The following is a 27,002-nucleotide window of genomic DNA, read 5'->3' on the forward strand; positions in this document are numbered from 1 at the left end:
GGAAATGAAAGTCAGTTTTTTTCCTTTACTCAGAGGCTTTTAAAAATAAGATCACAAATGCACATCATGATGTTAGTATTAAAATAATGGAGACAAACTGATAATACCAGTTGGACTAATGGTAGTGAGAGACGAGGCCCGCCGGCCCCTGATCCACATCATACGCTGGACGGCCATTCTTGTTCCGCCCAGGAAATGATTGGAGGCAATCTGATGCAGGGGAGCTACGCTTGCGACACCTTCACATACAAGTACAGTTTCTACGGCCATTTTAGGGAGTGTGTTCTGGTTTTGTTCAAACACTGTTTTTTAACTGATTTTTTACTAATTAGGGCGTTGGCCTGGCATTGCAGAGGCGATGCCTTCAATTCTGGCTCTGGCCTTTATGTGTGGAGTTTGCAACCCCAACCGAACCACCCAAACTCAAACACAAACTCCTACCCAAACCACCAACTCTAACCGCGACCCTAAATCTAAACCACAAACCAAACCCCCAACCCTAACCCTTAACCCCCAGTCTTAATCCTAAAACCTAACCCCTAACCTTCAACCCAAAACCCCAAACCTAACTCCCAACCCTAACCCTGACTCTCACCCTCACATCCATCCCTAAGTTTAACCCCCAACCCTTGTCCTAATACTAACTCCCAAGCCTGAACGCCCAACCCTAATCCTAAAACCTAACTCCCAACCCTAACCACCAAACCTAACCCCCAACCTTAATCTAAACCATAACCTTAACCCCAGCCCTAACCCTAATCACATCCATAAGCCCAACCCTTAACCTCCAACCCAAGGTCTAACTCCGAACCCTAACTCTCAAACCTCAACCCCCAACCCTAATCCTAGCCCCCAACCCCTAACCCTCAACCATAACCCCTTTCTGTTACCCCAACCCTATCTCCAAACACTACCCCCCCCCCCCACAGCTCCACACACGCATATATTGTAAACACAAAGTGTAATACATTGAAGTCATTTTGATGAAAAAAATGAGTGGCATTGTGATTCAAAATGGCTTGGAGAACGATGCCCTCAAGTATCACCCTGGATGATGAGGCAATCCCAGTTGCTGCATAAATAAATAAATTAAAATCATATTCCCTGTATTTTTTTCTCCTCCTCCCCTCAGACCCTCATTGTGCCAAATCCTGACCCCTCATCCTCCCTTCCAACTTGACATATCCCTCCCCACCCCATTCCCACTTAATGTCCACTGGTGTAAAAAAAAGGTAAAAAATGAATGCAGCTTTTGCAATAAATAATGCATTTCACAAACACACATTCAGGTGGAGGCAATCTTTGGCCCCATCACTCGCACGTCCAGGGGAGGTAAAGGAAAATATTGAATAGGGGACAGGGGGAGCAGAGTCCAGCGACTGCTTGATGACAGGCTCGAGCGTCAAAGAGTGAGAAAAGAGAAGAGCGAGGGAGTTGAAGAAGATGATGAGGGAGAGAGTGGCAAACATATTTCAACACATCCATGTGGATCACCCTGATAGATTGGGAGCAATCCCGTGTTGGAATTGTCTTCTAAACTCTTTAGAGAAGGACAAGAAGACGGGACGGAGTGGCCAGTGTTTCTCAGTTTTCTCCCGATGCCCGCTGTCCCAGCTCAGGTAGAGAGACCTCTGACTGACTGCCTCTTGTGTCTGTCTATTTCACTTGTGTGAGTGTGTGTGTGTGCACGCATGCAGTGTTGTGCGCCAGCCAGCTAGCCAGTTTGTGAGTGTGTGCACGTGTTGGAGCGAGTGGAAGAGAGAGAGAGAAAGAGTTTGTGTGTGTGTGTGTGTGTGTGTGTGTCTGTGTGTGTGTGTGAGTGAGTGTAAGGAAGAGGGGGTATTATGCACTCTGAATGTTGCCTTGTGCTTTAAACAGCTGCCTACAAGCCCAGGTATTGCGCGCCGGCTTCTAAATAAGCAGCACGTTCAAGGCCCCCCCACCCACACACATACACACACACACCCGCCCCCTTCAGGACTGTGAAATCAGACTCATACAGATGCGTGGGGCTTGAACAGGAGCACGAGGCGGCTCCTGCATGACTTACTGAGGCAAGAGGTGTAGAGGACCAGCAGAGAGGGGACTGTAACCACAGAGAGGGGGAAAAAGACAGTCAGGTCAGTAAAACCTTTTGTAATATGTGCTGTGTGGTGGTGAAGTCATTCTACTTGGGAGCTGTGACTGAGGCTTTGGAAGTATTGATTGTTAAAGTTTGTGGCAAACGTGCTCTGATTTGAGGCTGCCAGCTGGGAGCACATGGTAACACTGGACCTACGTGCTCCTAGGGAGGGTGGGGGAGAAGTGTGTGTGATAGTGTGTGTGTGTGTGTCTGTGTGTGTGTGTGTGTGTGTGTGTGTGTGTGTGTGTGTGTGTGTGTGTGTGTGCGTGTGTTTGGGGTGTGGGGGTTAACGTGGAGTGGCCCAACTCTGAAGTTTTGTGTGTGTGTGAGTCTGTGTGAGCAAGGATGCATACTTCTTCTTATAGTATGCACGTGGTGCAAATTTGTGTGGACATTGTTTTTAAAGTACACTTGCGGTAGCATTTGAGCATAACTGTCTGGCATTTATGAACATTTTGGGAAAACATTCAATTCAACCTTTTACCAAGACTTGGATCGCTAAGAATGTGCCTTTTAGCAAGCATGTTGCTCTTTTTAATTGATATTTTGACAGTTCAGATCAAAATGACAGAAATTATGGTGTTAGGCTTTGGACCTTCAGATCTTGTACAGAAAAGTCAAACTGACATGGTAGGTTTTAAAGAGTGATATTTGCATAACTTATATATATAATGTTTAATATTTGGAATATATGCAATAATGGTGAGTATTGCTATGTATTTGCATAATTTAATGCAAAAGTACAAAAAGTCTGCGTATGGTAGATTATAAATATCCTACAGACAAACCGCAACTGCATTTAAATTGTTGACATTTTGGACATGATAAAAATTAGTTTACAGTACATCAAAATAGATTTAGTAAGCAGCACTTCCAAACTTAGTTATATCAGATTTTTTTAAAAAAGTATAAAAGAAAAATATCTATTTCCTCCTAAGAAGTGCCCACCATTCACAGAGTGTGTATTTGGCAAACGCAGTAAACAGTCAGTGTGTCACGCGGTGATGTTACCCAATGAGAAGGGTCAGTGTGTCCACGTGACTGTCGTAGAGACAAACACACACACACACACACACACACACACTCTCAAGATGGCGTCCATTCTTATCTTCCGAGTGAGTTTCATTTTGTTTTTATTTCAGGTGGCTCCGGTATTAGCCACAAATATGCATGACACAAAATGACTTCACGCATTGCTTTAGTGTACAGCATTCCCTTTTTATTTGATGCTGTAAAGTGGAAAAAAGGGCAAAATAGCAGATTTGTGCTCACGGGGGTGGGAGAAATACGCTCTCGCTTTACGTGCCGGCATTTAAATGCATCACGCAAAAAGTGAAAAAGCCACTATGACCAAATTGTCAGCAATACTAAAGACATCAACACAAAAATTTCAGCCATCCATCACAACTGTCAACGGGTTTCTGTGGCGACAGTGATTTATTCCCGGGCTGAAATCCATTTGGACTCCCTGGCTAACTCACTCACTTCCTCACATTCACTGTCTCACACACACGCGCACGCATGCACACACACACACACACACACACACACACACACACAAAGCCTCCACCACTATTTAGTGATTCTCAAACAATATTAATAAACGGGTAATTAAAGTTAACAAATATTATTTGTGAATTTTCTGAGCTTCCATGGCAGGTGTCTAACAATATATTTGACCCTCTTGGGAAAGTAAATTTTGACTTCATTGCCCCTGTCGTATTTTAACTCACAGCAAAGTAAGTGGCACTTCTTTAAGTGTTGTCTTTGATTGATGTACCTCAGTGATGATCCGGAGTCGCGCATCCCTCCCACGACAGAGCACGTTATCGTGCTAGTCTGCTTTTCACATGTTTGAGCTAGGGATGAATGATTTAGAGAAATGATGCCATTGCGATTTTCTTTCCTGGAATATTGCGATTTAATAGGTGATTATTTTTTCAAACGAGCACAACAAATAAACAATATCAGTTTCATTATACATGGATAATGTGGTCTTTTAGTTTCGGCGTACATTCAAATCATTGCAGATGAAGCATTAATCAGTGTAAAACACAGTTTATTTATGCACTTCAATTTGTAACTAACTTGGGAAACAGTTTTGTCTTGCAGTCTTTTAAGCGTTCACTATGACAACATCACAAAATGCTACCAAACAAGTGTGGCATGAGCACAAATCAGTCAATCATAAATCAGGATAATACTCTTGTAGCTTTATTACCTCAAATGGTTCTTGAAACAGTGATCTGTAGCATGATTGGTTTCCTCTTGTCTTTAAAAAAAAAAAAAAAAAATTCAAACCGATGTGTAAACATGTGGACAGCTCTATTGAAGCGATCAATTAATCTAGACACTATATAAATAAATGAATGAAATATGTAGGAAAAATAAAGCTTACCGACCAACCCCCCCAAAATAAATAATAATAATTATAATATATATATATATATATATATATATATATATATATATATATATATATATATATACTGTATATATTTTTTCCCCCCAAAATGATGTCAAAATCCTGCTCTACATAATGTCAGTTTGAATTAATTGTTCAATCCTAGTGTTATCCACGTGGCTTTTCTGTGCATTGTGCATCACAAGTGAATGCATCAGCCCGCGTGAAAACTGAACACTAACTGTGTTGAGTGTTGGACTGAGAGGGGGGGGGGGGGAAGAACACAGAAAAGCAGGCTTGCTCCCCTTCTTCATTTCATTTCCTCCTTTTTTCTCCACAGCTTCTGTGGTATTTTTTCATATGTTCTATGATAAGTCACGTCCTAGTCGCTATGCAAGCAGATTTATCAGTCTGTCCGCTGCGACTAATATCCTCCGTGCAGCTACTAGCAAAGCCCCCCCGCTCTAGTTCTAAACCTTGACCCGAGCTCACAATCGCTCCCTCGGCTCGTGTCCAGTCACGTGAGCATTTCCTCATGAATTCTGCCAGATCTGGCTGATGGCTGTCATGCAGATGCATGCTTCGGAGCCGGAGCTGTCAGCTCTTAGCGCGTTAGTCTGTCTGCGTTGCTTTGTTCGATGTGCGCCTGTCTGGCCTGTGTGTGCAGCTGGAGTCAAGGGCGCCCGAGATGCATCCGTCTGCTGCGGCCTGCGCACGTCGGGAGGCTGAGGCCAGTCTGAAGAGGAGACTGGCCAAGTCACTCGGGTGCCGCGAGAGCCAATGTATTTGCAGTGCACTTGCTTCAGCCATCAGTAATCGCAGGACTGAGATTTAATGCATGACGGATTTTGGAATCGGCCACTCTTTTTAGTGCATTTTTGTCACTAGTTAAGCAAATCAGCAGTTTCCCAGGCTTGGATCAACATAGTAGGTGTATATCCTGATTTGGACGGCATTTTTGAAAGGGCATTTACAGATATTTGAATTATTGGAAAAAAAAACGTCAGTCAAACTTGTCCAAATTATTTGGAATTAATCAATAGATTTCTGAGTTATGAGAGAATTATTGAATGAAAAATGTGTAACATGTTACGGCAGTCAAACTGCATTTTAAGCATTGTCTTTTGAAACTGTTTTCAAACATTTATTTAGGCACACATTTGTATACAACTCTGATGTACAATACATTTTAATTAAATCATAAAGTTTAAAACTTTTTTTCCTTGTGTTGAAAGTGTGCATAATGTTGAATAGACTTCCAATAATTTTCAGCATATTTTTTTCAAAATTTAACCTTGGCCTCAAATATCATAAAAAATGAGATCTTCCACAATGTTTTTTTTTTTTTTTGAGGTGGTAGTTGGTGTACAAAGTTTTCGATTCATGGATCGAAGGAGACAACGGTCAGCCACTTCAGTGCAGTTTTGGAGCTTGACAATATACCGGTGACATCCCTTCTTAACTCATTCAGTCCCAGCCAATTCTAGACCAAGTGTGAAAAGACGTGTAAAAACGTCTTTGGGAGTGAAGGAGTTAAGTGTCCCGCTCAATTTTAAGGTCTGTTTTGAGTGCTGCTGGTCATAGCGATTTAACTCAGACGAAGGTCTGGGCTTGGCCATGATAATGTGCCAAAGTTACGTGTTCTTTAAAAATCCTGAATTAATGGCTGCTTTAAGGGTTTAACATGCTCGGCCATTCAAACATGCGCTGCATTGACTTTGCTGCTTGTTACCGCCTGACAACTGCAGCAAGAATAAGGGGGAGTCATCAGTGTCGACACTTTCCTGGAGACAACACTCATCTGTTCTGACATCGTGGAAATCATTAGTGTGATTTTGTATTTAAAAAAAAAAAAAAAAAAACAATTTACTAACGCAGCAATCAAGAGTCATGAAATTTTCCCTGGCCATAACGCCTAATTTCTTTTCTGCAGAATCTTCGGATTGGGGGATTTCACAATTGATTGTGTCTTGGAGCAACCTGGAGCGCACTACGTTGTGAGGTTATGGTATATAAGAAGAACATTACGTCAACTATGTGAAATCAAGCATTTTGGTCCGAGCTAATCAGAAATCGTACCTCCTGAAAATAGTTGAGGATGAATAGATTCATTGGTCATTTACCTATAGAGGAGTCAAAGTACTTTAGTCAAGGACTTTTCAGGGAGCGGGAGTTTGAAAGCACATGAAAGTGCAAGGTGATATTTTTCCCGTTGTTACCATTTAAGTCTCATCTCTTAATCGCTATCATGCAAGCATTTTGTTTGAAAGAAGTTCATCTGCTCATCAAATGTTAATTGCTCTTGTGTGAGTGAAGCGGCTTCATTAGTTAGTGGTGACACTCGCTAGGTTCATGTTGAGATCAGAAGTCCCAACTTGCACAGCGTGTAAATAAATGCAGGGTACATTCAACCCATGCTCATCCTGAACAAGTTTGTCAAGCATGCAAACTGACTTTAGTGCATCCGTAGAATTGCTTTAATTACAGTCATGTCGGCTATTTCAGAAAACGCCTCTTGACATCCTCATTGCTGCCTCGTTGTTGTTGTTGTTTTCAAATCGGTGTCCGTGCTGGCCTGTGGCTTCCTGAAATCTGCAACATGGAAATGCGACATAATCACATTAGGCCCTCTTGAACAATGTCTGGACTAAATACGTATGGTCATTCCTCATCTTATTACAGCTTATTACCGCAGTCATGTGCATAATCACGCCACGCTTTTGTTATGTGTGACTAACTTTTGCACCCCCAGCTGCAATCCCGACAAATGATTGTGCTTTTTCAGGCCTGCTTCTTTATCCGGGTTGTCGCCTGTGTCTATGAGAAGAAATCTATATACACATATATATATATATATATATATTTTTATTAGTGCGGTGTGGAATGTAAAAAGTCATCAGAAATGCGAATTGAGCAATCCCAATCGGTCAGCAAAAAAAATTGCATGAATTTTTTTAATGCCTAATATCTTTAATAACGTGCACGCAAAAGAATGAACTACAGTCAAGAGTAAATATTAATTGTTGTGTAAAAAAATATATATCACTGCATTTGTTTTATGGTATGAAAAATGCAATTTTCACATTTCCCTGAATAGAATTTCTCATTTTGATGTACTGGTCCTGCCCCATGTTTCATTGCATGCTATCTGTAAGAGTAATGGTGGTGGCGTTTGGTGCTATGTTGATTCAATCTTGGCTCTTCTGCAATAATTCAGGAGCGTGCAAGAAGGGGTGGGGTGAAGGGGGGGAGGCACCATTTTACTCCACCAATCCCCATTCCGCCATCACTGGAATATAATCTGCTGTCTCCTGACCTTCAAATCATGCAGCGTTGCAGTCATTTCAATTGGCCCGGCCGCCATTAGCGTGAAATGTCCTCTAGCCACTTGGGCTCTCGCGCATGGAAGGTTTCCCTTCACCCAGCATGGTGTCCTTCCTCTACTTTGCTCCTTCCCTCCGTCTGCCTTTTGCTACAGCGTGCCCCCTGAAGCCGGACAGGGAGGGTCCGAGCACCGTGCACAAAAATGAGCCGCCGCAGGAGATGCTGTTGGTCAAAAGACGGCATGAAAAACACTCGCTCCATTAAACATCATTATGTTGCTTGTTATTCCTTTAGAAAATTGACTCTTGTCAGATAATCTGATGCGATAAATATATACATCTACAACTGCTGTTTAGCCTTTTTCAGATAAGCATCTGGAAACATTCAAACACGCAATATCGTTTTGTTTATGTATTATCTCAAATCGCGTGTTCATTCCAGAGCGATTTTTTTTCATAAAGAATGTTTAATATTAGTGTCAGCCACCGTTGCATTATGTACAATTTGAACGATGACATTGTGCAGAAATACACTTGTACTTCAACGACTATGTAGTTACTGTATTATAATTAACATTTATTGTGCATTCAAGTTGAATTTTAACAAATATTTATTTTTCACACAACTCAGTCACTTTATTGTGACTATTTGCCGATACTGAGTCCTGCCCCCCCACCCCTACCCCGAAATAAATAAATAAAAAAGATCTAAATTCTCTATTTTATTAACTTGAATACAAATACGATAGCTGTTGTATCCTGCGATTGGTTCGCAACCAGTTTAGAGTGTCCCCCGCCTACTGCCCAAAGACAGCTGGGATAGGCTCCAGCATACCCGCGACCCTCATGAGGATTAGCACATTAGAAGATGGATGGATGGATGGAAAGCTGTTATCTATTCAGTTGTTATCTACAGTGTATATCTATTCAATATAGCTGCAATTCAACAACCCCCAAAAAATCATTGCATATACTGTAGGTGGCGCAGCATAAAATAATAATGCAAGCAAATTACATTCACATTCTGACACATATTAATATCTAAAAAATAGAAAACGGCAGAAGTGTTACTCAATGCAGGAACAAAATAAAAACATATTTTTGAATGGTCAATAAAGTGAACTGTACTTCAGAATTTCCCTGTACCAGATGGTGAATTCCATTCAGTGATTCTTCTTATACTTTACACTCACACTTTAGGAAACATTGCTGTCCTGTTTCGCAAATTTTAATTGTGAACATCATTTTTGCTGCCACCATTTAATTCACCCGATTGTCAGAAATGTTTACATGTGAAATCTTGCCTCTGCTGCATATCTATCCGAGCACTTTTTTCTACCAGCGGTCAGCCAACCACCAGGGTAAAAAAAAACAACGCATGGTTAAGGTTTCAGCAAGCTTCCTAAATAACAAGCGAGCACACCCTGCTGGGTTATGGCAAGAGAAGAAAGCACAGCAAAAATTGGAGCTGAGGAGCATCATGGAGAAGCACTAGTGCTTGGAACGAGATTAAGAGATGTTGTCTAGACTTGTTTCGGATTCAGGGCAGGTTATGTTATGCTAACAGCTAAGATAATAGCATATTCACACGTTAGGCCTTGGTATGTATTAGGTAATTAAAAACAAAACTAAACTAAATGTATAATACATCCATTTTACATACTGTTCTTGAAAAGTAACATGATGAGTAATTGTGATTACAATACTGATTCAAATAAACGCAATTATTAATTTGGCCATAATTGTGCATCCCCACTGCTGTGTATGTTGTTGTTTTTTGCTAAAACAATAGATTTGCACCAGTGAATGATGCTTAATTTCCTGTTATATGCCATACCCATTACAGTTTGTTGTGTGTGTATGCATGTGTGCATATATATATATATATATATATATATATATATATATATATATATATATATATATATATATATATATATATATATATATATATATATATATATATATATAAACTAGGTGGAATGGGCAAAAATTGTATTATGTACTGGCCTAGTTCTGCACTGCATCACTGAAAACTGAGCCACACACTTATTAGAACCATTCCATCTCTGAATCAAAACTGTATTTTTTAACATAATAGTAAGTGTTTTAAGTAGAATATTGATGAAAAGGAGGTCAGAAATATTAGTCATAGTCTCGTCTTCAAGCGTTGCTGTCAGCGCATGTAGATGGTGACTTAGACACAGCAAAGGTAGCCTCTGTCACGTGTGTGACGGGCTGACGGTGAATCCGGTTGATGGTGTTTGATGGAGCGTGCGTCCGTAGTTCCCCCGGCCAAGCGCTTCGCACGCGGGATGCGGCTCCACCTCTGCTTATCATGTCGAATAAGAAGATCGACTGGCTGGGCCGTGGAAATCACGTGCCAGGGCTCAGCATGTGTTATGTTGCGAGTGGATAGATGGATCAATAATTGAAAGAGGACACGTTTGATATGATCTGAATATTAAAAATATATCAGAGGGCAAACAACATCCATGTCTTTCTTCAGATGTGTGCTGAAAGATGTGTGTCAAATCTCTTGAGGGAGGCTTTATTCAGAAGGGTCAACGGGTCCACTTTGTGTCTGATGTATGAAAGAATATTTTTAATATCGTCATTTGGATTGTTCGTTCTTTCAAAAAGACAAAAAAAACCCGCAGTGGTAAATAGCATCAGGCGCACCTTTCAATTTCATTGTGATTGTCGCCGTGCCTCGTAAATAATTTCTCCTCCATATTCATAACACACAAATAAATCTCTGTGACCTAGAATTCATTTTAGTTTTATTTCTCAAACGTGCACATTTCTCAATGCTTCCCTTTTTTTGTTTTGTTGGATTGGGCTCACTCTGTCACTGCTTGTTGTGTTCCTGGGAGAATTGAAAATGTGGTTTTGCTCCGTTTACTCGCTGCTGACGGTGTGTTTGGGGCGTTGTAGAGATGTGACCCAGGTGCAGAGTGTGAACTGATCAGATTGTGTACATAGATAGCCAATGTGTTACCTGATATTGCGCACGACCTCGTCTGAAGTCTTTGTCTCCCTACCGGTTGTTATTACATATTGTGAATGCATATATATATATATATATATATATATTTTATTAATGACCCCACTGGGGTGTGTCCGTAATGCTATGACTTGGTGAGAAAATTGAAATGCATACATAAGATGCACAGTATTCTGATATTATTGCCCAATATACTTAGCAAGCTGTACATTTGTGAAAATAAAAACAGAACAAGGTTTCGCATCAGCATGACTACTCTTGTTGGCGTTGCATTACGTTGATTAGTCTGCCGCACGAATGCATCGTTCAACACTGCGTCAACACTCGGTCATTTAAATGCCCTCATCTGTCAACGTTACATCCTTTGTGTTTTCTAGTAAAGTCGGTCCGTGGCAGCAGAATGTTTCATTTCCTCCTGGAGATTGTCCTCAGTAATGCAGAGGGCTTATAGCGCTGCACAAAGCCAACAATGTGATCTTTGATAACCAGATCAACCCGAGGGCCGTGCCAATAGTGGATCACATAAACAGTTGCTCTGATTCGGGGAGGGGAACCGTGGGTCATGCGGAGACGCGCTTGAACAGTCCTGTGCGATATTTCATACGCAAATGTGAAGGGAGATTTTGCAATTTTCAGAGAAAATCATTTTTTTGTCCGATTTGTATGTGCATTCATTTGTGCGGTCATTATGACTTGCCGGTGGTACATGATACGTTTTGTGACTGTGTCTTCTTGTGCCTTTCATTTAACATGTAAGAAACCACCACACCTGTCTGTGATTAAAAAACAAAACAACCAAAAAAAAAAAAAACTAGGAGCAGAAGTCTTTATGACATATGACATATGAGGTGTTGCAGACTTCTTGTGTGCACCTGCCGATGACAACCTCACGCGGACCCGTTATATAAGATATCTTTTTCTTTCTTTCTTTCTTTCTCTCACAATGTATTTATCATAACCCCACCCCGACTTTAAGCACTACAGCATACCCCTTTTCACATTTACCTTTCATTCATTCATTCATCTTCCGAGCCGCTTGATCCTCACTAGGGTCGCGGGGGTGCTGGAGCCTATCCCAGCCGTCTTCGGGCAGTAGGCGGGGGACACCCTGAATCGGTTGCCAGCCAATCGCAGGGCACACAGAAACGAACAACCATTCGCACTCACACTCATTCATTTTCCGATCCGCCCACCCACACCGAGGGACAATTTAGAGTGTTCAATCAGCCTGCTACGCATGTTTTTGGAATGTGGGAGGAAACCGGAGCACCCGGAGAAAACCCACGCAGGCCCGGGGAGAACATGCAAACTCCACACAGGGAGGCCGGAGCTGGAATCGAACCCGGTACCTCTGCACTGTGAAGCCGACGTGCTAACCACTGGACTACCGGGCTGCCACATTTACCATTACTTGTGTAATTTATTTACAGTGCATGTAAAAGGCAAATTAAAATATGACGTGTCATTTTTTTTTCCTTTGACCACTTGAGACCCTGTACTCTTTTATACAGACATTACATTTGAAAATATTCAGGGCCGACCGATTGCTCTGCCTGCCAAATAAGTCGTCCGATTAAAAACAAAAACATTGTCTAACATAAATCAAACATCGTGTAAATGTGATAGTTAAGCAAGATGCACATTCAGCACACTCCTCGTAACAAACACATGACAAGGATTAATGTCTCTAATACTTCAAATATTAAATGCATTGTGCCATGCAATGCATTTTGGGAACTCAGTGGCTTGACTGTCATTACCATAGATATGAACAAAACGTAGTCATCACCTATGCCTACGGCGACATTAAAGCTACTACGGGAAAAGTGTCCTGGTTCCAAATATCAACCATGCATATTCTCTGTTGATGGCACATGCTTTGGCATGGACAAAAAAAAGTAAGCTTCATGAAAATTGGTTGAGCAATGAGCAAGTTATGACTTTGTTTTCAATGCACAGGCGATGCCTCCGAGGGTTGCAGTGCTCGTGCTTTTGTAACAAGATAATAGCTTGTTGAACATTGACTTGATAGAAAGTGATTCACGACTGTTCGCATTAGCATTAGCTGCTAGCTTCGATACGCCACCGACCACCTGTCGTGATAGCCTTCGATCACGCAAAGGCTTTCGAAATGGGCGGGGCTTCCTGTCTGGTCTTGTATCGGACATTCGCTGAAGTATTCTCAGCAATCTTTTTTTTTTTTTTTTTAAACTTCATTTACAGCTCGGCAAACAGTGCTACCGGATTCCGGATACCTTATTCATTCTTTCTTCTTGTTAAGTCATGTACATAATTACATAGTGCCCCTGAGTGTTCATTCTGATTCACCACAATATGTCGACATATCACGTTAATTAATTGTTGTAAATTTCCTGCCCATGCTTTAATGCCTTTCATCGTAAATTCAGCTTTTATTCAGACGAACAAAAGGCTTTAAAAACAATGTGTTGATGTAATTGTATTTATATAAACCCTCATGCACCGAGCATGAGGCAACATTGCCTATTCCTTTGTATTATGCTTTATGTAGTATTTGGATTGTCTTTTTGTTTTTCTTTATTTCCTCCTTTGGTTTCCTTTCCTCTGTATTTGTTGATCGTCATCTCAAATGATGGCTCCATTTATACTGATTGTTATACTGGTACTTGACCTTTATGTTTGATCAATGTTTTAATATGTAGAAAAAAAATAAAGAGTGCTGTTAGTGACAAATTAGTGTTGCTAAAATGCTAGTTAAATGGTAGATATTCGGAAATGCCACTTGAAGCACTGTTGTATTCAATTGAATCCTTAATGAAACATTGTAAATGATTCCAAACTAATTTCACACAATTGTGTATTACTAGGCAATATTAGATCATAATTTAACAGATTCAATGTTGTACGAAACACATTAAAATTGCAAGAAATCGACTGGTACACAAATCCCTTTGTTATATACAGTATATGTACTGTATATTTTTTAAGATTGTAATTAGTTATTAGCAAAAAGAGGTGTTCAAACATATTTAATAATGTCGAAATTCATTAATACGTTTTAAGGAAAATAAATGCCTTCCTAAAATCTGTCAAATTGCTTTTCAAGTAATCGTAGTGCATTCATTTTTGCAAGTGTTCTTAATGTCTGTCTTATGACTATACATTTTTCCCAGGATTTTTAAAAATGTTTTTTTATTTTAAGAACACAGGTTTGTCCGTTGCTCATATACTGTCTTTTGTCAGCATGACCTTCGCAGGTGTGCTTGGTTCATGAGTCTTCACATTTTTATTTATTTTCAGATTTGGGGACAAATAGAAGCATGTGTCTGTGTGTGTTTGTACAGATGAAAATGAAAAATGGTGTGTGGGACAGATGAGGTCATGAGGGGGCCAAGCTGTCCCTGGCCATTCATTCTCTCTGGCACCCACTGTCTAATTAATGGGCCACATTCATACACGTTATTGCACCGGAGGGTCTGTCAGTCATTAATCACGTGACCTTCAGTGACGCACTTAATGACCTTGGAGGAGTAGATCAGCTGGAGATGGCTGAAGCGCTGGAATTAAATTGTTTCTGGAAGTGGTCATGGTCACATCAGGTACTTGAAGAGCCACTCAGCTTGGGCCCTCTCTGTTTACGCCTTTGTGGACGCCTGTCCCACTGGTCCTGTCGTGCCCACCATCGAGATCGGTTGACATACTTTGATAGAAACCATTACCTTCGATGCACCTGTGACAAACCGAAGTCAAGAACGCTTAGTGCGCTCATTTAAGCACATTTGTCATTGTTCAGACAATTGGTTGTAAGTCAGGGTTGGTCTGGTCAGTTACAATTTTGTCACATGTTGGGCCACACACCACATTTGGCAACTTAAACTTGGCACTGTGCCGTACCTTTAAGTTGTACAACCATAACATTTGTCCTAACCAATCTGCAAAATTTTGAGGACAAAATGTCCAAATTGGGGAGAGGCAGGCCTGTAGTCATCTCAAACGCAAAGTTCTCTCTTAACACGGGAGGAGGTTGTATGCTGTTATTTCTTTGATCCGTTATTTCTGCCATGATTCATGGGAATGAACAATTTATCAAAATGGTACAATAAGCCTGGTTAATAGCAGAGTTCACGTAACACATTACTAGCTACTTCTGCCTATCGTTGCTTACAAGAATGTCCTGGCATCCAAAGACTGTCTCATACCACCTGAAGAGTGGCCACGATTGAGCTGTCTTGCCACCAGGCAGCTGAACGACCAGTTAGTACGCACAAGCGCCTTTCACCAACCAGGCCTGGCAACAGGAACAACGCTATTGTGACCATCCGCAGGGGACACACTCACCAAAAACAAACAGGGTGACCCCACACTTAAAATAAGAGTCCAGTGGCCTCGATTCAACTACACTTCATTTTCTAATCCGCTTATCCTCACAGGGGTCGCGGGCGTGCTGGAGTCTATCCCAGCTATTTTCGAACAGTAGACTGGGTACACCCAGAACTGGTTGCCAGCCAATCATAGTGCACTCATAGACAAACAACCACTCGCGGTCACAGTCACACCGTGGGACAATTTAGAGTGTTCCATTAACCCGCATGTTTTTGGGGCGTTTTTTTTTTTTGGAATGTGGGAGGAAACCGAAGTACCCGGAGAAAACCCACGCAGGCACGGGGAGACCATGCAAACACCACACAGGCAGGTCTGAGCAAATAACAAACCCTGCACCACTGCACTGTGTGGCCGACATGTTAATCAGTCGACCACTGTGCGCCCGCCTACTAAAACCATAATCATAACAACAGTAATATGAAATATATTGTTCACTGAATACTTCTCCAACTGTCTCAGTCAAAACTAAGCATGGAAAATATCTAACAATGTGTAGGTGGGTGTAATGTGGCATGTGGCTGTTTTGATCCAGTTTAATGCTCATGGAAGTCATTTTGATGACGTTGCGGTAAAGAAATTACATCAGCAACATGACTAAAGTTTTGAATTTGTGTTTTGTCCTTAAACCTGCTCTTCGCGTACTCTGTACTGTATTTCGAACCAATATACAGTAAGTCCAAGAGTGCTCATTTCCCAAAGCAGATGGGAAAAACTTTCAATTTACTATTTTTCTTCATCTTGTTTTTTTAAGCACTGCAAAGTAGAAAAAAAACCCACATCTGTGTTGCCAGTATATTTATAAATAAACATTCTCTGTAGGGGGAAAAAAACACTCAAAAACATTTCACCATGTGTCCAAAGTTTAAACGTTAGGGCTGCCACCTTCTTTTCACTCTGGCAACATTGAAATGTCGGCTTTCTTCTCGGTGACATTGAAATGGAGTGATTTTGTTTATCCTCGCCTTTTGTTTATTTAACATTTTGCACAGCGGGGGAGTTTCAGATAGATTGTTTTCAAGACAGTCCCTGCAGACAGCGAGCAAACACTCTACAGCTTCATCAAACACAACTATCTTCAACTTTCCCCCTCTGCTGCGTGCAGGGAAATGTGACAGAGAGAAACATTGTAATATAATATGATTGGAAACCATTGTCATAATTTTTACTGTCTGTGTCTCTAACAATATGCAAGCACTGTTTTTTTAGAAGCCCCCCCGCCCCACTCAGTGTAAGTGCATCCTTAAATAGGAAGGAAACTCATTCATGGATAAAAACATTGTTGTGTTGCGAACATTTGTGAGGATGAAATTCCATTTTTTTTTCTTCTCCACAAAGGCATCACGATATAAAAATCCAACCTGAAGTTTAAACAATTCTTTTGCGAATCAGGAAGTTCAGCACTGCACATCTTTTTTGTTGAGCTAACTGAGTTTAATTCCAACATGAGACTTTTTTCTTGTTCAGAATTCCACACACTTTTCATCGTGAGCACTGGATGCTAATAAGATAAGATAAGATAAGATATCCTTTATTTGTCCCACACTGGGGAAATTTACAGCCTCCAGCAGCAAGAATGTGGGTAGAAAGAAGAAAAAACAAACAAACACCGTTCAATTAAGTGCAATATAAATACAAAATGGATAAATCGCAGTGCTATTTACAATTGTTTTTCACATCACACACATCACACATCATTTAATTATTATTATATAATTGCGCCATGTGGCTTTCTCTCCCCGCGACCAAGCGATCGTTTCCTTGTTCCTTCCGTCTTTTCCTTGCGCCCACTTTCTCCCTGTCGAGAGTGCAGACTTGATTAATATTTTCCACTCTTCCGTAACCATGGAAATAAGGTCACTGCATATGATACTTAATTGAATCTTTCCGGTGCTTTTGTGTGCATCTCCTGTGTCCGAACAATAAAATAATCTTCCACTGATGACTCCGACCCGTGTTCTCCACTCCGCTCCCCTCCATCTTCACTTTCATTTTGTGCCCCATGAATTTATTCATTTGTTTCCTCTGCTACCTCTTTTCTGAGGCACCCTTTCTTCCCCGGGCCTTGTCTTCCTTGTCCTGTCACAGTATTTTACACCCCCAACCCCCTTCCCCACCGGTATTGTTCTCTTGCATGCTTTGTCCCCCCCACAAAGCCTGTCAATGCTGTAAGCCAAATTCAACTTTATTTAAATGTGGCCTATGTTTATACGTGCTTGCTGGACCAACAATCGAATTACATACTGCTGTTTAATCTCCAGGTAATACACATCACCCTTTTCCCAGCAAAGCATTTGCATACTCAAATTAGTCTCGGGCACAATCATTACATGTAATTCAAATGACACTGATGACTCAAGTGGCGGAGCCAAAAGTCGGAAAAGCGCCGGGTTCTCTCAGAGCAGGTGTTCTGATTAATGACTCGCAAATTGGGGTCCTCTAAGACATGGACTTAAGTGAGCGACGTATCTCCTCTTCACACGACGCATGGACCAGTACGTAAACACAAGCCTAGGCGTCTTTGTTCAGGCAAGTATAGAAGCTAATCCATGACAAGAGTGGGGTGCCGTGGAGGGGGCGGGGGTGGGGGTCGACGTTTGCTGGGAGAAAACACTGGAGTGGATCAAGAGCAACTTGATGAGGATATTAAGCAAGACTCCTGTTTGATTGCCTAGAAGCAACACGGTGTAGGGCAATCCACCAAATCGATGCCATTTGCTTGCTGTTATAATTCGAAAGATAAATTTGAATTGAATAAAGTTTTTTTTCAACTCTCATTTTCTTATAGTAGACATCATGACTGAACTGCGACCCAATGAGAGCAACTGATGTCGTTTTTTTTAATTTCAGTTTTTTTGTGCTGAAACTACCTGAAAATAACGGGAGCAAGTTTTTAAACATAGCGTTGCAAATATATTTCATGTAACCACACGATCTTCATGCTACTCACATGTTGAGACACGGATGCAATTTAATTGTATTTATTACTAATCTGTGTACCTGTAATTTCATCCATTTTTTATAGTAGTTTGCTTGACTTTACTTGAGTATCTGTAGATTATTGTTTCTTTTTCGTATTCACATTGTCTTAGTGTTATTTGTGTGCTTTTGTAATATTCGTTTGAAGACCCCAGGAAGACTTGCGACAACTTTGTAGATTAGCTTCTAATCTAATTAGGGGTCCTAATAAAGAATAAACGATGTGGAGGACATTTTGCAAAATAAAATATGGATTTTACAAGTAATTTTATTCTGCATTCATGCAGAATAAAATGATTTAGTGGACTGGCCCCTACCGAGCAGTTATTTAACCTGAAAACTCGAAATGGCAATGGCTTGCAAATGCTGACGTCCTGCAAATGCATTGTGAATGTTTAATAACTTGTTGAAAGTAAAAATAAAGTTACTACTTTGGTGATTTTGAAAGTTTGCAAGACGAGAGCATTATCAAGACAACTGCTTATCATTCAGGCCTGTAACAATGACTGAATCGCTCTAATATGCATACCAGGCAAGTAAGTGGCTCTGTCTCTTTCTAAATAATCACTGTACAAATGTGTGCCTACTGCTTGCCTTATCTGCGGGGTGGAAACAAACAAACAAACAAACAAAAAAACATTTTGTGTTCCTTTACCATTTATTGGATAATGTGTTGGAAATTGGACTTAGTGTTTCTGTCTAAAAAAAATTAATGACAAGTTGAAACAAGATTTTGTTCAACTAACCCAAAACCAAACTGAGGTATTTGTTTTTAGCAACAGAGAAAAAGTTAGTAAACACTTGGAGTCACCATCTTTCAAAGCCAAAGTCCACGTCCGAAATGTTGGGCTGCTGATTATAAATCTAATTTTCAGCAGTCATATCAATCCTTTGAGAAGCAAAAAAAAAAAAAAAAAAAAAAACATATCCAAATCGAAGGGTTGAATGCTCCCAACAGACCAGGAGAAGCTCATTTCATGCCTTTATCTCCAGTTGACTAGATTATTGTCAAGGTTTTCTTAAGGGACTCCTTCAGGAGAGCATCAAACAGCTGCAGCTCATTCAGAACGTTGCAGCTCGGGTTCTGACTAGAACAAAGAGGTCAAAACGTATTACTCCAGTCCTAAAGGCTTTACATGAATGGGGTTGATCCTGATTTCATTGAGGAAATCCTAATGGAATATAAACCCAGTAGGGCTGTGAGGTCAACTAGTGGAACCCAGCGTTCTGTAACTGGAATAAACTGGCACTAGAAATGAAGTCAGCAAACTACTGTAAATGCTTCCGTTCTTCATCAGTGCTTTTTTATGGTGTACTTATAATTATGCAAACCAAATGATGTGAAATGCACTGCCTTGCCTTAAGAAATGTGTCAGTTGTAGTCGCAGTCAGTATGCACTAGCTCACAAAACAGCTCTTTCTTGGTTAGTAATTTGTGTTGTCTCTTTGGCTACTGACTGCATGTTTACATTTAAAGGTGACGTCAGTTATTGGACATTATGTCGAAATTGTGGTCCAATCATTCAGACACAAACAGTATTGATAGTCCAACTCTAGGGGGAGCCTGGGAGTCAAACCAGACAGACCCGACGACTCCTTTCATGAACTAACTGTAGTTTGTTGCATTTTCTCTCTCTTTTGGGTCGGGATGGTGGGTGCAGATTTGCTGTTCTGAATGATGGAATGATTCAAGTTGATAGTCTATTTGGCACATGGTATGTATTTAGTTTTTTAAAAGGTTACATCTGGTAATGTTGGTCCATTGTATGGGAAGTCATGTTTGCTCTAGTAAAATTGGGACAGTGATCTCAAGGCAATCACTACATTCAAATAAAACAGTCATATGTGGAAAGGGGCGGAGGCGAAAAACATGTATACATCAGCGCTGACACGGGCGCCATAAAATAACCATTAGCACTTACCTACAATTTGAAGTGACAGTCTATCAATAATATCGCTCTGAAAATGGGACAGGTTTGTTGCTGTCTTTAAATCATCAACGAGGTCCATATCGTGGAAAAGCATGCAGGTATGAGAAATGCATTAAGGCTTGATGTTAATGGGTGTGGCAGCAGATGGGGGACACCCGGGGGCACATCGCTCACATCTCACTGGGCCACTGGCTCGACACAGCCCCCACGGACAGACCTTAATCTTAGCACGACAGTGACTCGCTCGGCATAACTAAAAAGACAATCATGGTTACTTGCGGTTGCGCTGTCAGTAACGTGTCGATTTTAACAATGGGTTCATTATTGTGCAATTTTCAGTGACGTAGAACTGCGCTCTATCACACTGTGGATTTCAAATACTCTTTATAATGTTCACTAACTACATAGTTAGTTGTATTTGGAATCTGGGTTCAATTTTATGGTGAACCTCAAGTCCCCGTCATCATGTTGATCACATTTTGACATGAAACCGTGACATCACCCAACAATTGATCAGTAGTACAGAGAGGTTTCATACAGGATGTTCTCAGCGGGAAGTAGCCACTGAGCTCAGTGTCATCAGCAGGTTGCGACAGAGACATTGAGCAACTTGAAGAGTCACAGAAAAAAATCTAAGTGGATGGCCTTGGAAATATCCATGGATGAAAAACCTGTGGCCTTTTTAGCCTGTTCCGCTCCCTGTTGGAGACCAAAAAGTCGTGCAAAAAGTTCAGAAATACCGAAAAGTTGGACGTGGCATTTAAAAGTTTCACTGATGTCAAATTAAGTTCACCCGTAAAGGTTCTAGTGCATATTAGATTTATCCTGAAGACGAATATCCCGAAGGGCCGTCACAAACTGAACTGTCATTCAACTCGTGGGGCTCGGCAACTACTCTAATGAGTTGCCAATGGTTTTGTTGCAACTCAAAATGTAAATTGCTGGTAAACGGTGACAGTCAAAGAAAAATGCACATTAGCCAAAATATTTTAAAAAGTTAAAAAAAATAAATACCAAGTTAGCTTGTGCGTCAATCATTTTCTCTTTGATTTCATTCTTTGATCTAATATTGGAATTTGTTTTGCAAGTACAAAAACACACATGTATAGAGTGGAATTAATTTCAGTGGTCTTACTTTAAAATGTCCTTGACCTCTCTCAACAAGCAATATATTCAAGTATTTTCTTTGCAAACTCAAACTGAAATCTAGGCAAAGCAAATGCAAATAAGCACTCATAGATAAACAAACTCACACACACTAATTTCAATTCACTGGCACTCCCTTCCTCCCAAGTGGGACATTTGTCTACAATCAAACTAAGTGTTGCATATGAATGGACCTATTAATGAACGGGACATGCACACACAGCGCGGGGGCACACTTCTTTTCTTCCGCCATGGTGAATGTGGAACTAAGTGGAGGCTTTCGGATGCCCATCTGCTCCTCGCACACGTCGACCCGTGGCCACAATGTAGCGGCGTAACAGGCAGCCATTGTAGCAACAAGTGTGCGCACATTACCACGCTTGCCAGTTCCCGTCACTTGGCAGCGCGCCTGCTAAGCTGCCCGCCCCCTTATCAGAGAAAGACTTGATTGTGCCAGGGGAGAGCGCTTGGGGATTGGTTCGGAAGTGGAGCGAGGAGGGGGCATTTGATTTACATACTGCCGCTTAGGCAACACTCATCTGATTCTAAACAGCGGCAAAGCAATTAAGGGTCATTAGTCCTTTTGTTTTGGTCTCGTGGCACCGTGTAACAGTGACAGCATCTGGGGCGCTGTGACCCCTCTGGGGATTGCCTGTGGGAATGTCGGCACTATACGACGTGGAGCTCCTGCCCCCGCCTCCTCATTCACAGCTGCCATTGACACAGTGTGCGCCCGGATGTAAACAAACACTCAACACCAGGCTGGCACTGCATGAGAAAGCACTTTGGCAAAGGCCCCGGCTTTGGAGTGTGCAGCTGGTTGCAGCACATGCCGGGTACCCGTGCCCCTGTCTGCTTATCCTAATTAACCTCATCATTGTCTTTCAAATGAGAGGCTTTGCCAACTGGCAGCATTCAATTAAACATTCAAGAGCAAATAAATGGAACATAATGGTGGATGTGCTGATTTAAATCTATTGGAGGGGCAGGAGAAAACGCTAATTGATTCAAATGATGTGCTCTTTACATACATGAATGCTTGAGTGTTGTTGTTTTTTTGTTGTTTTTCTTCTTCAATGTGGCTTTTGGCTGCTGTTTATACGATCTGCCATATTGTCAAAGGCCCCAGTTCTACCTGAAGAAAAATAGCATCAAAACATTACCATGATTCACTTTAGCTACGGTGTTCTTTTAGTGCGCAAACTCACTTTTTTGGAATTATTGCCAGAAAATTCAACCTGGATTTCATAACACACCATAACACACAGATTTTCACACAGATGTTTGGGAGATTTTTGTTATTGTTCTATGGAAACAAGGTTGCACTTTTAGGCCATAATTCCAAAGTGTGTGTTGCTGCAAACACAGCACCACTCAAAATAACACCATAGTTACAGTTTTATATCACTTTATTTCTTACGAACACTTTGAAATAGCAGTCAGTGTTAGTACAAAACCTTCTGGCTAAACTAGCAAGCCTCCGAGAACATTGGGGGGTGGGGTAGGGTTAATCAGAGGCAGTTTAAATCGTGGCAGGTTTGTGCTGACTCTCTCTAGTTTGAAATCATTCTGAACAAAGGCACTGAAGTGAAAAGAGGATGCAACCACATTTGATCAATTCCTTGTTACTATATTTGAAAATATACATTTTAAAAAAAGTGAAAATATATATTTAAAAAAAAGTGAATTGATTTGTATAGATCACACCAATGGTTTAAATGATTTATATTGGTCTCATTATCAGGGGTGTGTAGAATTTTATGCCCACTGCAGTGTGAAGGAATTTATATTGGCACGCGTCACTTATTTTAGAGCATATGCTCTAAATACAATTTAATAAGAGTGGGTAACATTGCCTCAAGGACAACTGTGCATCTGTAATGAAGGCCGGGATGTACTCCGCAATATGTTTACGTCTGTACCTTTCATTACCCACGTGGCAGACTGCAAAACGCTCAGGACCTCTGCCTGTGCATAAAGGATTCAAACACTACAAAAAGGCTCACGGGTATGGGATGGAATGTGAATGTGCACATCTCCACTCGTGTGCCCGGAAGACCCTCCCCAGCCGGTATAGAAAAACACTTACTGTTAATGTAAATAGCAAGGCGGCATAAATCAGGCGCCCGTGCGCAGCCCGGGAGAATATCGTGTAATAGTTATTGCAAAATGAAGTGGCATTGGGATCAATATCCCACTATATCTCACTCTGGCGTAATGGCACCAAGGGAAGCTGGAGGCCAAGGGAGTCCGGTCCCCCCACCCCACCACGGGCCAATAAATCTGCCGGACCTGCAGCCTTATTATTAAAGTGCATACGCAATCGGCAGCAGCCATCCCAAAATACAAGCTTGCTTACTGACCTGGAGTCAAGGGAATGAATGGCTTTATCTTGTCTTAGGGCAGCGGGTTAAGGACTGATTGAGGTTTCAGCATCCCTTTGCAAGGCGCACTGCAAAGTGAGACCAAGTGTGGCTTTGAGTTACGTATTAGCAAGGCTTGATGTTACAACGTCATTCCTGTTTACGATATATTGTCTCTATGTTGAATGCAGAGCATTACACCTTGTGCATTTAAATTAACCACATAATTTAGATTTAAAGTCCACTAGCTTGATGCTAATGCTAAATAGCACCTATTCTGTGGCACAGTCAACACTTTATGCAACATAGGCAATGTAGTAACACATGTTAGACAAATTTCAGTCATAATATTTTTGCTCTGCAAAGAGTGATTAATATTCGTGCTGTACTGATGAACTGAGAGAAGTAGATAGTCTCACTGAACACTATATCAGTCTGTATGTTTTATACTGTCCCCATGCGGCACATGAGAAAGAGCAGTACAGACTTTGAATTGATGCAGTGCTACATGGTTTGATTCTTTTAAATTTTAATCAAATGTGTCATTACGGTATGTTTTTGTAAAGTACATTATTATCTTTTCCTCATTCAAAATACAAATGACAACAATATTTTTTTTTTGCCGGGAAGATTGGAACGGATTAATAGCATTTCCCTTCTTTTCAATTGTAAAAGATTATTTGAGTTATGTCTCATGATGTAATTGGCCCCGTCAAACATAGTCCATGCAAGACAAGCCCATCAGATTAAAAAAAAAAAAAAGGGTTTAGTACCTTTGGATGTTGGTATTCACTGAGTAATGCATATTATGGTAATCCCAGGGGCCTTTCGGAGGTATCTATATCTATCTTTGGAATACTAAGACCACCTCCAAAGCATCATAGCCATCTACAACACTATCAACACCGTGACCTTGGCAGAGGTCGACTCTCCATTAATACTAGTACTCACTAGTTTACTTAGTCTTTAATTCATCAGCTCTTGAGATGGAGTATTCCAGTGCAATGTAAAGTTTGCAGTTCCCTGAACTGAAGATTAGTGACTAAAATGAAACTATAATGTATTGCTCACCGAGGGAGTCTGGAATGACGTCTGTAATTATTTCTTCACAAATGAAAGAAGAAAGGAAATTCTTTTCAAGGTCATGTTTCCAATGTTTGGATCTCCATCTCAAAAAATTGTGATTATGTTTTAATATAGATCCCAGAAGTGTCTGCAATGGCCATAATAGAATGTCTTTGAGGTGCAACTTTGAAAGCTGGCATTTAGTAGTAGCATACATCAAGTTATTTCTACTTTTTACCATGTTTACAAAGTCTGAGTTTTACGTACTGTGACCCAAATGAGTTCGGAGGAGGAACAATACGTGCTCTCCACTTTGAGCCGAACCGTCGTCAATACAGTGAATATAAAAGAGCTACACACCCCTATTCAAATGCCATTGACCCTATCTGTACAACTCCTTTGAGAAAAAAAACGTCAACATTACAAATTACAGCAAATACATTTGGGAAAATGTATTTGCAACCCGTTGAACAAGGTTGAGCTTTTTGTCCATAGTTTGAAAAGGTATGTCAGGTGGAAGCATCAGACTCTCTGACTTTTTTTCTTCAACTGGAACTCAGGTCTTACGTTGGGTCCAGGGAACTACTGCATGAACAGCTGCCAATCCTAATTGAAAACAGCATGAAGCCTTTGGGCTTCTGCTAAAAAGCAAAGAAATGCCAGGAAAAGCCGACTAGAACAACCTAACTTCATTTGGGGTTCATGAGAGGTACTTTAAGTTGTGTGTGTGTGCGCGTGCTGACTCCATTTTACGTGTTAGGATGCGATTGTTGAATTCTAACTACAGCCCAAATCATCTCATTTAAGAGGGCTTGCAAACTTAGGCGATCACATGATCTCTCTTGTTTATTTTTTTTCTTCCCTTCCCAAAAATACTTTTTTAAGTTGAAATGATTGATGGTCACATTAATGGTGAAAAAAAGTAATCTTGGCCTCATTTTTTATGTCACAAAAACCTGGTATTTGAACAGTGGTGTCTAGACTTTTTATATCCACTCTATGTATTGAGATTGAGATTCAGAATGAAATAGGAGTCAAGAAAGCTGTAGTTTTTTTAATTTCCTCTTTTTTTGTGGCTCTTATGTACAAGGTATTTCAGGCATATTACTGCTGTCTTTTTCCTGCCCTCGAGTTGCAATATAACTTAATAACAAACAGCATGCCCCTCACTGTTTGAGTGGAATGCAAAATAATAATAATGATAATGATAAGAATAATAATGATGAAAATGTCTCTTAATGATTTGTTCTATTATTCAGATTATATCCATTTTACCGTAAGACTGTTTTTGCGGGCTAAGTTCAGCTTTGAGGCAAATGTTATTGGCCTGTAAGATGGATGTTGGCATGAGGTTTTAGGAATTGGAATGTTAGGAAACTCAAATGAGCAGTAAGACCTGTGGTTCACTGTTATTTTTTTTTTCTTGCATACAGTCAAGGATATGAGATCTAAGGCCACATGTCAACAGTGATGCACTTCTTTTATGTGTTGCAGGCATAGGACTGTGAGGGAAGCGCTCCTCTGCTTCACAATTGGTAAGTGCTGACTTAAAACGCGTTATTTTCACAATACGTTTGTTTTGTTTTGTTTTGTACAAAGTTCCTACGTTGTGTAATTTCTTCCGAAAATACACTTTGTTTCTAATATGGCCTACAGTTATTCATATAGTTCTTCCCTTCTTTCCACTCTGCCCGCACTTTACCTCGCAGTGTGCGTAATACAATGGCAATCTTGTTTTATGAACAATTTTGCAGTCAATCCAGTCCCTCGCCTGAATAATTCTTGTTGAAAGACATCCTGTTCAAGTTAGACCCAAGTCTCCCTGCGATTCCAACACATGGTCACAAGCTACACACATCATAAAACTTTATCCGTAGAATAATATCACTCAAGTAAAAGTAATGTTGTCCTTCAAATAAATACGTACTTGATTAAAAGTAATTGGTAAAAAAGCTACTCAAGCGATGAGTAACTGTTGAGGAACTTCTGATCTTATTATTAATCAGATCGTTCAAAACCAAATAGACAAAAGTATAACATTGAAATGTGCAATGCGGGTATTGCCCAACAATGTCACTTTTCAACACAACAATATGAAACAAAAATTTATTTGAAACGGCACACTCTGCTCACCAGGCAGAGATCACATAGAAAACTGCCAGAGGTTTTCTCAAGCTCAAAGTGGAATTTCTTGTCGGCTCACATGTCAACATTTTTAGGCAGACAAACGAGGAAAAGACATAAATGATTGCAAGATTTTGTCATCTTTAATTGCTGCATGGAAATTGCATTTCTTCTTCACA

General features: G+C 40.6%; 1 protein-coding gene across 3 annotated transcripts in view; it reads left to right on the top strand.

Annotated features, from left to right (window-relative positions):
* Nucleotides 1-27,002, top strand: part of zfhx3b (zinc finger homeobox 3b) — a 266,964-nt gene that overhangs the window by 26,378 nt on the left and 213,584 nt on the right. For 2 of the 3 annotated variants that reach the window (XM_052063744.1, XM_052063747.1), the window contains exons 1-2: nt 1,862-2,120; nt 26,194-26,234. The gene's annotated coding sequence lies outside the window, so the exon portion shown is untranslated. Of the gene's footprint in view, nt 1-1,861; nt 2,121-26,193; nt 26,235-27,002 lie in introns of those variants that run through there. The other variant, XM_052063746.1, reaches the window with a different exon arrangement.

The sequence above is a fragment of the Hippocampus zosterae genome, chromosome 4 (genome assembly GCF_025434085.1).
Source record: "Hippocampus zosterae strain Florida chromosome 4, ASM2543408v3, whole genome shotgun sequence".
NCBI classification, from domain to species: Eukaryota; Metazoa; Chordata; class Actinopteri; order Syngnathiformes; family Syngnathidae; genus Hippocampus; species Hippocampus zosterae.